Source organism: Capricornis sumatraensis, chromosome 3, assembly GCF_032405125.1.
Source record: "Capricornis sumatraensis isolate serow.1 chromosome 3, serow.2, whole genome shotgun sequence".
NCBI classification, from domain to species: domain Eukaryota; kingdom Metazoa; phylum Chordata; class Mammalia; order Artiodactyla; family Bovidae; genus Capricornis; species Capricornis sumatraensis.
The window spans coordinates 169,775,735-169,788,788 of record NC_091071.1 but is presented as its reverse complement, the minus strand read 5'-3'; positions in this window follow the sequence as shown (position 1 = coordinate 169,788,788).

Genomic DNA, 13,054 nt, shown 5'->3' with positions numbered 1-13,054 from the left:
GGCGCCACAAACTCCTTCCCGCGAAGGACAGAGCCAATCAGCAACAAGAACGCTTCGGGCTTCAGCCAATCAGTGCTCACGAATCTACGCCTTTTCCTGTCTTCTCGGGCCAAACTCCTGAAAACTCGCACTCTGATCCCGTGAGGCCCAGAAGCCCCGGCGGCCATCATTACAAAGGGCAAAACAAACTGCGCAAGCGAAAGTAAGGCTGAGAACCACTGAGATAGGACGATGTCTCAAGGAAATAACCAATCAAGATGATACTTCCGCATCTCAGACCGTGTAATCCCACCCGCGTCAAGTGAGTGACACCTTACATCACTTCCTTTGTACGGCCTCCTCCTCTCCCGCCAAACTCTCACTAATCAAAAGAAGCCCCAGTCTAAAGCGTTATGATATAATTCCTGCTTCTGCGTCTCCGTCTGGTGATCGCGCTTCATTTGCGCATCCGGGAAAGTCACAGTACTAGTTTCACGGTACCTAGTAGGGTTGCGTATCCTTTTCCATAAAGCGTTAGTAGCTCAGTGGTGTCCGACTCTACGGCCCCATGGACAGTAGCCTGCCAGGCTCCTCTGTCCGTGGAATTCTTAAAGCCAGATTACTGGAGTCGGGATTATTTCCCTTCTCCAGGGGATCTTCCCAACCCAGGAGTCGAACCGGGGTCTCCTGCATTGCAGGCGGATCCTTTACCAGAGCTGCTAGGGAAGACCTTTCCATAAAGAGCCAAGTTCATTTCTTATTGCTATCTCCTCGTCCTTACTTTCCCCAGTGAGGCTGTGAGAAAATTACACTTTCCCAGAATGGCAAAAAATATGAGAATGACATTCCCCCCAACCAGCCTTTCCTCACCCTGATCTAATTCAGCTCAGTGTCCTCGGTTGCTTCGAGTGCTCCGTATAACCTGGTTGTGTCCCTACCAAAGAGAGTGGCAGTCCTCTGCCTTAAGTACTACTACGTTGTTAGGGGGCCTCCTCCCACCTCCCCCGCCCCCCCGTTATTTAAAAATATTTATTGACTTTCCAGGAAGAAGGAAATGGCAACCCGCTCTGGTATTCTTGCCTGGAGAATTCCAGGGACAGAGGAGCCTGGTGGGCCGTCGTCTATGGGGTCGCACAGAGTCGGACACGATTGAAGTGACTTAGCAGCAGCAGCAGCATTGGCCTTCCAAGCTCTTGCTGGCCAGTGGTATTCAGTGGTAAATAAGATAGTCATAGTCCCTGGGCTTCTGGGCCATTGTATTTCCTTTTGATAAAACTGCTGGGGCTGTCTTAAGCATTTTACATTTATTAACTCAGTCCTATGAGGTAGGTAAATATTGCTGTTGTCCTCGCTTTACAGATGAAAAGCTGAAACGCAGTTGTGAGTCTACATTCAAGTCCAGGACGTCTGATTCCATCAACCAAAGTAGTTCGTATACCTTCCTGGACATCCTAGAATTGGGGCACAAACTCAATTGGATAACGGGATCAGGCAGGAAAACTGTAACCATAATAGATTGGATAATAGAGTAGGATTTTAAAAACTTTTCCTTTACAGTAACCAAAACAACCACACAAGCATAATGATAAATATCGACTGACATAAAGAATATGGGCTCAGTGGGACTTCCCTGGTAGTCCAGTGGTTGGGAATCCACCTGGCAATGCAGGGGACACGGGTTGGATCCCTGGTCTAAGAAGATTCCACATGCTCCAGGGCATCTACACCTGTGCACTACAGCTACCGAGCCTGTGCTCTAGAGCCCGGGAGCTGCAACTACTGAGCCCATGCGCTTCAAATACTGAAGCTCAGTTGCTTAGAGCCCGTGCTCCACAACAAGAGAAGCCCACCGAAAAGCCCCTACACTGCAACTAGAGAAAGCCTGCAGGCAGCAACAAAGACTCAGGGCTCAGTTTGCCAGGTCCTTTATGTTTTTTAAGTAGGTACCAGAAGCCTGTGACTTTATGTAAATATTTGCAAATTTTGAGTGTTTGTAAGTAATTTAAAAATTGCAAAATGCTACCTAGGTCAAAGAAAAGGTATCTGTGAGCCAGATGTTGCTTGTGTGCCATTTCTTTCTTATGTAAATTCCGTTAGCCTCAAAGTCATTGCTGAGAAATACACGATACAGCCAAGAACAAAAGTCATACCAAGATAACATTATTATGTTACGCTTCAGGTGACTGAAACTTACAGTGTAACAAGGAAGAACATATTTATGATATGTAGAATAACATGTTTGCAAGTAAGAGTATTTGGAAAAATTAAGATGTGGGTTCATTTGGGGTAGTCACCCTCATTTGTGGTGCAACTGGTTATAAATTCAACTGAGAAGATCATACTTAAAATTTTTTTTTAATTTATTTATATTTGGCTGTGCTGGGTCTTCCCGCTGCGAGGCCTTTTCTTTAGTTGCAGAGCATGGGCTTCTCATTGAGGTGGCTTCTCTTGTTGCAGAGTGCCCGCCATAGCACGAGCAGCCTTCAGTAGTTGCAGCTTCTGGGCTCTATAGCACAGATTCAGTAGTTGTGGCTTACGAGTTTAGTTACTCCAAGGCATATGGGATCTTCCCACACCGGGGATTGAACCCGGGTCCCCTGCATTGGCAGGCAGATAATTTACCACTGAGCCACCAGGGAAGCCTAAGATCATATTTTTAAAAATAAATAAAATGGACTTCTCTGGTGGTACAGTGGTTAAGAATCCACCTGCCATTGCCCAGCCTGTGATGATTCCACATGCTGCGGAGCAACTGAGTCATGCGCCACAACTACTGAGCCTGTGTGCTGCAACTGCTGAAGCCAGTGAGCCTAGAGCCTGTGCTCAGCAACAGGAAATCCCCGCAACAAGAAGCCCATGCACCACAACAAAGGGTCCTTGTTTGTGACAACTAGAGAAAGCCCATGTGCAGCAACAAAAACCCAGAGCAATCAAAATAATTAAATAAAATGAAATATTACTGTTTTAAATATAAGAATGCAAAACGTCAAACTAAGATTTTTGCACCTCTTTTCAAGAGCTTGATGATCTGATAAATTGAGCAGAGGGCTCAGTTCTCAATTATCGATAAAATGATTAGTATTTACTTTCTGTTTGTGCGTGGGGGGCAGTGAATTCATCTGTCAAGGTTTTGTTTTATCAAGTTGAATTCTTCCTGTCACATGGAAGGAATTTCTGAGAAGTCTTTCATTTCCCTCTCCATGTAGACTGCTATCAGGGAAATCCATAGCAAGATTGAGCAAAGGAAAAACTACAGTTTAAAAACAATCTGGTGGGGACCTCCCTGGTTGTGCAGGGGTTAAGACTCCACCCTTCCAATGCAGAGGGCACAGGTTCAATCCCTGGTTGATCTGGCAGTTCCATTTCTGGGTATATACCCCAAAGAACTGAAATTAGGGACTCAAACAGATAATTCTACACCAGTGTTCATAGCCAACATTATTCACAAAAGTCAAAAGTGGAAGCAAACCAAGTCTCTATTGACAGATGAATTGATAAACAAAATGTGGTATGAATATACAGTGGAATATTATTTAGTCTTGAAGAAAACTGATACATGCATGCTACAGTATGAATGACCATAGGAGACTATGCTAATGACAAAAATGGCATTATGTCTTTCATAAAAGACATTATGAAATAAGCCAGTCACAAAGGCAAATATTGTATGATTCCACTTATATGATGTACATAGAGTAATCAAATTCACAGGGACATGAACGGCTAAGTAAATGGCAGTTATCAGGGGCTGGAGAGAGAGAGAAATGGGAAGTTGTCATTTAATGGGTGTGGTTGCCATTTGGGACGATTAAAAAGTTCTGGAGATGGATAGTGGTGATGGTTGCACAATAACAGGAACGTAGCTAATGCCATGGAACTATACTTGAAAAGGGTAAGTTTTATGTTGTTTCTATTTTACCATAATTAAAAAAAATTAATCAACCCTAGTATTTCATGAGTATATACCACATACCAGATATGTACATTATCTCTACTAAATGCTTCATATGCATTATCTCCCAAAGTTTTTGACCTGCCATTTTAACCTCCAAGTTCATTTTTCCTCCACATCATAAATAAACATATTTTGATCAGAACTGTCTCAACATCAGTGAACTTTCATTTAGACTTGATTTCCTGTTCAATTTTTTGTATAGTGAGATTTAGCCATTTCTAATTTTTTTCTATTTTCAATTTTGCAGAAATCACTGTGAATCAGTTCTTTCCTGGGCAAACTTTACAGTGACAGTTAAATTCATCTTTCAAATTTGATCCATACCCAATTTTAATTTTTTTTCACATCTGCTGCTGTAGTTTCATGGGTGCTTATTTCTATCGAATACAATTTGATTAAGGGGATTCCTGGTAGTTTTCAATGTTATATGCAAAATATGATTCTTTTTTCCTAAGATAATTTTACTGGATGGAGTAGTCGTTTTCAGTTTTGTATTGTACTGATTATTTCTACTAGTAATTGTCATTATGAATTGGTTGATACTGATAGAATTCTTTTTGATAGGGATTGTTGTCGTTCAGTCACTCAGTCATGTCCGACTCTTTCAGACGCCATGGGCTGCAGCACACCAGGCTTACCTGTCCTTCAAGCATCTCCTGAAGTTTGCTCAAACTCATGTCCATTGAGTCAGTGATGCCATCAACCATCTTGTCCCCTTCTCTTCCTGTCTTCAGTTTTTCCCAGCATCAGGGTCTTTTCTAGAGTAGGCTCTTCGTGTCAGGTGGCCAAAGTATTGGAGCTTCAGCTTCAGCATCAGTCCTTCTAATGAATATTCAGAGTTGATTCCGTTTAGGATTACTGTTTTGATCTCCTTGCAGTCCAAGGGACTCTCAAAATTCTTCTCCAGCACCACAATTTGAAAGCATCAATTCTTTGGCATTCAGCGTTCTTTATGGTACAATTCTCACATCCATACATGACTACTGGAAAAACCATAGCTTTGACTATATGGACCTTTTTGTTAGCAAAGCGATGTCTTGATTTTTAATATGCTGTCTAGATTTGTTACAGTTTTCCTTCCAAGGAGTGAGTGTCTTTTAATTTCATGACTCCAGTCACGATCTGCAGTGATTTTGGAGCCCAAGGAAATAAAAAGTTTCTGTTGTTTCCCCATCTATTTGCCATGAAGTGATGAGACCAGATGCCATGATCTTTGATTTTTTAATGTTGAGTTTTAAAACAGCTTTTTCAGTCTCCTCTTTCACCTTCATCAAGAGTCCTCTTAGTTACTCTTTGCTTTCTGCCATAAAGGTGGTATCATCTGCATATCTGAGGTTAATGATATTTCTCCTGGCAATCTTGATTCCAGCTAGTGCTTCATCCAGTCCAGCATTTTGCATGATGTACTCTGCATAAATAAGCAGGAATAGCATAGGATAATCAAATAGCTTAGAAACCCCATTAGGGAATTGTAGATAGACAGGGAACTTGAGGGGGGTTGGGAGACCACAATAAGACTAATGATCACTCAAGAAAGTAATGAGAATATTCTGAAACAATGTGGGCTTGCTTGACTCATGAAGCAAAACAAGTCGCTTAGCATCAAAGCCAGATTGGCTGGCTTAACAATAAAATCAAGCTAACTTTGCTTAGCGACAAAGCCACGCAACAGAAGCACGAGACATGCCCCAAAACAATACAACAATGGTGGCCGGAGACCTACATCCTGCCCAGTGAGTTCAGTAAGTTAATAACCTCCAAAACATGCCCTTTGGCCCCGAAGACGTGTTCTTTGCACAATGCCCCCCAAACAATAAAACAATAGTAGAGAATAAGGCCTACAACCTGCCCAGTAGTGTTATCAAGTCAATGACTCCCAAAATATGCCCTGTGCCCACAAAAAAAAACAATCATTTATGGAAAGATGAATTTTCAAAATGAAAGACCTTCATTGTACTGAGACCTGAAAATATTATTCCAAAATGTTATAACAGTCTTGGCCTGACCATATAGTGACAAGAAAACTTCCCTGCCTTACTTGGGGGAGGAACTGATGAAGGAAACCTGTCTATTTAAGAAAGACAAAGATCTCCCCTTTCCCTTCCTTCCTTTGATTATAAAAATGTAACCCACTGAGTACTCTGGACAGTGCAACACTTGTCTGCCTGTTCCTCTGTTCATGGGGATTCTCCAGGCAAGAATGCTGGAGTGGGTAGCCTTTCCCTTCTCCAGGAGATCTTCCCAACCCAGAGATCGAACCCAGGTCCCCACATTGCAGACAGATTCTTTACTGTCTAAGCCACCAGAGAAGCCCTTGTGAAACTTACAAGCATCCTAGTCTAACAAATCACTTCTTGTCTATCACTTTGCCTCTTGCAAAATTCCTTTCTGTGTTGAGACATAGAGGACTGTGGTACCAGAGCTCTTTGGAGCCCTGGAAATGACACTAACAGCTTCATTTTCATATTAAAGAGGCTTTTATAAGTGAAGCAGAACACTTAGAATTATTTGTTTAGTGCTCAATTTATCAAAGTCTTATAGGTGATAAACCTTGAAGTCAACTTTTTTGGTATTTAAACACTTTCAGTTCAGTTCAGTTGGTAAGTCATGTCTGACTCTTTGCAACCCCATGGACTGCATCACGCCAGGGCTCCCAGTCCATCACCAACGCCCGGAGTTTGCTCAGACTCATGTCCATTGAGTCAGTGATGCCATCCAGCCATCTCATCCTCCATCGTATCCTTCTCCTGCCTTCAATCTTTCCCAGCATCAGGGTCTTTTCAAATGAGTCAGCTCTTCGCATCAGGTGGCCAAAGTATTGGAGTGTCAGCTTCAACATCAGTCCTTCCAATGAATATTCAGGACCTATTTCCTCTAGGGTGGACAAGTTGGATCTCCTTGCAGTCCAAGGGACTCTCAAGAATCTACTCCAACACCACAGTTCAAAAACATCAATTCTTCTGCACTCAGCTTTCTTTATACTCCAACTCTCACATCCATACATGACTACTGGAAAAACCATAGCCTTAACTAGACGGACCTTTGTTGACAAAGTAATGTCTCTGCTTTTTAATATGCTGTCTAGGTTGATCATAACTTTCCTTCCAAGGAGTAAACGTCTTTTAATTTCATGGCTGCAGTCACCATCTGCAGTGATTTTGGAGCCCAAGAAAATAAAGGCTGACACTGTTTCCACTGTTTCCCCATCTATTTTCCATAAGTGATGGGACCAGATGCCATGATCTTAGTTTTCTGAATGTTGAGCTTCAAGCCAACTTTTTCATTCTCCTCTTTCACTTTCATCAAGAGGCTCTTTAGTTCTTCTTCACTTTCTGCCATAAGGGTGGTATCATCTGCATATCTGAGGTTATTGATATTTTTCCTGGCAATCTTGATTCCAGCTTGTGCTTCGTCCAGCCCAGCATGGCTTAGAGGGTAAAGCGTCTGCCTGCAATGTGGGAGACCCAAGTTTGATCCCTGGGTTGGGAAGATCCCCTGGAGAAGTAAATGGCAACCCACTCCAGTACTCTTGCCTGGAAATTCCCATGGATGGAGGAGGCTGGTAGGCTACAGTCTATGGGGTTGCAAAGAGTCGGACACAACTGAGCGACTTCACTTTCTTTTCACCCTGCATATATGGAGAAGGGAATGGCAATCCACTCCAGTATTCTTGCCTGGAGAATTCCATGGACAGTGAAGCCTGGTGGGTTACAGTCCGTGGAGTAGCAAAGAATCAGACGTGACTGACGACTAACACACATGCACACACACAACCTGCATGTAAGTTAAATAAGCAGGGTGACAATATACAACCTTGATGTACTCCTTTCCCTGTTTGGAACCAGTCTGTTGTTCCATGTCCAGTTCTAACTGTTGCTTCCTGACCTGCATACAGATTTCTCAAGAGGCAGATCAGGTGGTCTGGTATTCCCATCTCTTTCAGAATTTTCCACAATTTATTGTGATCCACACAGTCACAGGCTTTGGCATAGTCAATAAAGCAGAAATAGATGTTTTTCTGGAACTCTCTTGCTTTTTTGATGATCCAGCAGATGTTGGCAATTTGATCTCTGGTTCCTCTGCCTTTTCTAAAACCAGCTTGAATATCTGGAAGTTCACGGTTCACGCATTGTTGAAGCCTGGCTTGGAGAATTTTGAGCATTACTTTACCAGCGTGTGAGATGAGTGCAATTATGAAGTAACTTGAGCATTCTTTGGCATTGCCTTTCTTTGGGATTGGAATGAAAACTGACCTTTTCCAGTCCTGTGGCCACTGCTGAGTTTTCCAAATTTGCTGGCATATTAAGTGCAGCACTTTCACAGCATCATCTTTTACAAACTTAATTAACTATTCTTAAATTTTTTAAATAGTTCTTTTAGTGGGCTGTGCCACTCAGCTTGCAGGATCCTTTTTAAAATTTTATTTATTGATTTATTTTTGATGGCACTGGGTCTTCATTGCTGCACACGGGCTTTCTCTAGCTGTGCTGAGCCGGGGGCTACTCTTCATCAGCGTGCATTGGCTTCTGATTGCGATGGCTTCTCTTGTTAAGAGCACAGGCTCTAGGGCACACAGGCTTCAGTAGTGCGGCCCTCAGGCTCTAGAGAGTGGGCTCAGTAGTCCAAGGCATGAGGAATCTTCCTGGACCAGGGATCGAACCTCCTGTCATCTGCCTTGGCAAGCAAATTCCTATCTACTCTGCCACCAGGGAAATCCTCCTTAAAATTTTAAACTGTAATTAAAGTGCTGGTTTGGCTGATACTTATGAATTCTTCAAATATCTTCAAGAGCAGATCAGAAATAAAAATGATAACTGAAAGTAATGTCATTTAAATTTCAGTGCTCTTTGCTTGCATGGCCTCTTCCAAGGCCCTTCTTTTGTCTGTATGCCTCTTTAATACCTTACTATGCATTTTTTTTCTTAAGTAGGGCCACACAAATTGTTTCAGCCATGGGCCCCACAAAATCTGGAGCTTCTTGCCCCCTGCTTTCTTGGACCATTGCTTTCTTTTGTTATCGTCCTATGGTTTCTGTAATATTATTCATATTCTTTTCTGGGCTTTCAAAAATCCAATCAGACTGGAAAGAAAGAGAAATGTCATCTTAGTCCAGTTGAGGTAATTAGATCTGGGTCTTCAGTCAGCTGATTCTTGGTCAGTCTTAAGATCTGCTTGTGTAGTCCAAGGGGAGTGTCACTAGGCCACTGATGATCAAGCTGAGCTCCCTTTTTATAATGTCTGTAAGAGTCTTAAAATCATACCTTTCTCTTAGGTTTTCATTGTTTGTAATGTGATATTGTCCCTCAAAATCGTAAGCTTTCAGTCTCACTTGGGTGGCATTATATAAACTGCTGTCCTGTCTCATGGGCTTCCCAGGTGGCTCAGTGGGAAAGAATCTGCCTGCCCAAAGCAGGAGATGCAGGAGACATGGGTTCAGTCCTTGGGTTGGGAACATCCCCTGAGGAAGGAAATGGAAACCCACTCCAGTATTTTTCCCTGGAAAATCCCACGGCCAGAGGAGTCTGGCAGGATTGCAAAGAGTTGGACACCACTGAGTGAACACACATTCACGCATGTCCTGTTTGATACATTGATGGGGATTTTTGCAAGTTCATGTATTCCTACTGATACATTATTTTGTGATGTTCATAGGGCCACTTGAAATTTTCACTTCCTAGAGGAGGAGGAATAGAGTCTTTGGGGTTAGCAAGACTCTGGTTGGCTAATTAGCTCTTGGAGCCCCTTCTTGATTATTGTGTGTGAGCAGTCCAGCCTGTCAACCTATCTTGTTCTTCACACGATTCCCATTGTGTGGGACTATTTGACTCCTCACAGGTCAGTAAACTGCTTTTATACCCAAGTGGGAATAGTATATATGTATATTTTATAAATAGGGATTTAGTTAATAAAAGAAGCAAAGTATCCATGTGTTAATTTTTCTTACAAAAATAAAAAAATTAAACATATCCTGTACTAGTCACCATTCTTGTGTGTTTTAACTAACTTTTTGTGCTCTTTTTCTATTTGGAAAGAGGAACTAAAGAGCCTCTTGATGAGGATGAAAGACGAGAGTGAAAAAGCTGGCTTAAAAATTCAACATTCAAAAAACTAAGATCGTGGCATCTAATTCCATCACTTCACAGCAAATAGAAGGAGGAAAACTGGAAACTGATAGATTTTCTTTTCTTGGGCTCCAAAATCACTGCAGACAGTGACTGCAGCCATGAAATTAAAAGACACTTACTCCTTGGAAGGAAAGCTGTAACAAATCTAGACAGCATATTAAAAAGCAGAAACATCACTTTCCCTACAAAGGTCCATATAATCAAAGCTACGATTTTTCCATTAGTCATGTATGGATGTGAGAGCTGGAGCATAAAGAAGGCTGAACGCTGAAGAATTGATTCTTTCAAATTGTGATGCTTGAGAAGACTTTTGAGAGTCCCTTCAACTGCAAGGAGATCAAACCAGTCAATCTTAAAGAAAATCAACCCTGAGTATTCATTAGAAGGACTGATGCGGAAGCTGGAGCTCCAATACTTTGGCCACCTGATGGGAAGAGCTGACTTATTGCAGAAGACCCTGATGCTGGGAGAGACTAAGGGCAGGAGGAGAAGGGGGCAATAGAGGATGAGATGGTTGGATGGCATCAGCAACTCAATGGACATGATTTTGAACAAACTCCGGAAGATAGTGAAGGGAAGCTTAGCGTGCTGCAGCCAATGGGGTTACAAAATTGGACATGACTTAACGACTAAACAACAACATGAACTCATGGCCTTTCACAGATGCAACTTGCTCCAATAATTGTGACAATAACAACAGGAAAATAATTAGCATGTGGTTAATGCTGCAGTTGTCACACCTTGGCCAATTAGAGGTTGGTTCCTTAGACATACCAGCGCTGCTGATGCTTCTTAAAGCCTTCAGGTGTTCTGGCAGCAGGAGGACATTCCACCTCATCCAGTCTGACTATTTCCTTTTCCCAAGACACAGACTCAGTTCTCCTCCTTTGCATGGAGAAGGATACAGAAGGACCCTGCTGTTAGAGCCCTCTTAGTAGTCACTTATGAATGGAAACATTTCTCTCTTCAAGTTAGGAGTTAACACTTATTTTTCCAGTTTAACAGAGCTTGTTGCTGTACCTTACATTTGTTATGCTGACAAATACATTGTGGATAGTTTTGGTTTTTCTTTTCTTTTTTTTTTTTTTTTGATGCCTTGGCACACCAAAAGGCATTAGATTGGGAAAGACAAAGGACCTGGGTGTGCCTCTGGATTGGGAGGGCAGGATCAACTATCCTGCTTCAGTCACTTCATCTTCACAACAACCAAGTGAGGTAAGCGCTGTTGTCATCCCCATTTTACAAATGAGGAAACTGAGCTTCCCAACCTGCTTTTATGTCATAGACATAGGAAGAAAATAGGGCCTGTGTGGTGTGCTGGACTAAACACATAGGGCTGGCAGGCACCAGAGGTGCAGAAGCTAAAGGGGCACTCATCCCAGTTTGCTCAGGACTTTCCCATTTTTTTGGCTGCACAGCATGTGGGATCTTAGTTCCCCAACCAGGGATGAAACCCGTGTCCCCTACATTGGGAGCATGGAGTCTTAACCACTGGACTGCCAGGGGTGTCATAAGAATTTCCCATTTTTAAAATTAAAGGTCTCTTGTCTTGGAAACCCTTCTAGTCTCAGTGAAACCAAGATGCTTAATCATGCTTCAGAGGTCTCTGGTCAAGCCCAGCCTGCCTGCCTGACCTATGTATGAATATCTCCTTGCTCCTGTGACCTGTTAGTGATGTACTGATGTGCCTGGATATTCCATATGAGGCTCAGTAATCAGCCTGAGGTTGCAGAGCTAGTAAAAAGAGAAACCAGATTGAACCCAGCTCTATGTGACTCCTGAGCCCAGCTCTTAATCGTGATGCTTTGTCCTTATTGCCCATTCCCTCACCCTTTCAGCTCTTCTTTACCCTAAGATGCTTAGTGCTTTGATGGTCTAGTCACATTAAACAAACAGAGGGGAAAGGAGCTTATTCTTGTTTTTCTCAAACATAGTCGCAATTTTAAAGAGTGCCCTGGGTTCATTGCAGCACTATTTACAATAGACAATAAATGGAAGCAACCTACATGTTCATTGACAGATAAATGGAGAAAGATGTCACACACACACACACACACACACACATGCAGACACCCCACTACTCAGCCATAAAAAAGAATGAAATAACGCCATTTGCAGCAACATGGATTGGCCTAGAGGTTATCATACTAAGTGAAGTAAGTCAGACAGAGACAGACAAGTATCATGATATAGCTTATATATGCACCCTTTAAAAAAAGATACAAATGAACTAATTTACAAAACAGAAACAGACTCACATACCTAGAAAACAAACTTATGGTTACCAAAGAGGAAAGGGCAGGGAAGGGCTAAATTAAGAGTTCCGATTAACATAAACACACTACTATATATAAAATAGATAATCAACAAGCACCTCCTGCATAGTTCAGGGAACTATACTCAATATTTTGTGATAAGCTATAAGGGAAAAGAATCTGAAAAAGAATATATGTATGCATAACTTAATCACTGTGCCATATACCTAAAACTAACACACCATGGTAAACCAACAATACTTCAATTAAAAGAAGGAATTGAAGATCTAAGTACATAAAGAAATAGATTGTACTTATGGGCAGAAAAATTCAATATCATAAAAATATCAAGTTGAGAAGAATTGGCCCATAGGTTTTATGCAGTTCTAATAAATATTCTCAATAAGGTTAAAAAAAAAAAAAGAACCCACCTGCCAATGCAGGAGGCACAAGGGATACAGGTTTCATCCCTGGGTTGGGAAGATCCTCTGGAGGAGGAAATGGCAACCCACTCTAGTATTCTTGCTGGGATAAGCCATGGACAGAGGAGCCCGGTGTGGCACAGTCCACGGGGTCTCAGAGTCAGGCGTGCATGTGTGCTAAGTCGCTTCAGTTGTCTCTCACTCTTTGTGACCCTATGGGCTGCAGCACACCAGGTCCTCTGTCTATGGGATTAGCCCAGCAAGAATACTGCAGTGGGTTGCAGTGCCCTCTTCCAGGGGATCTTCCCAGCTCAGGGA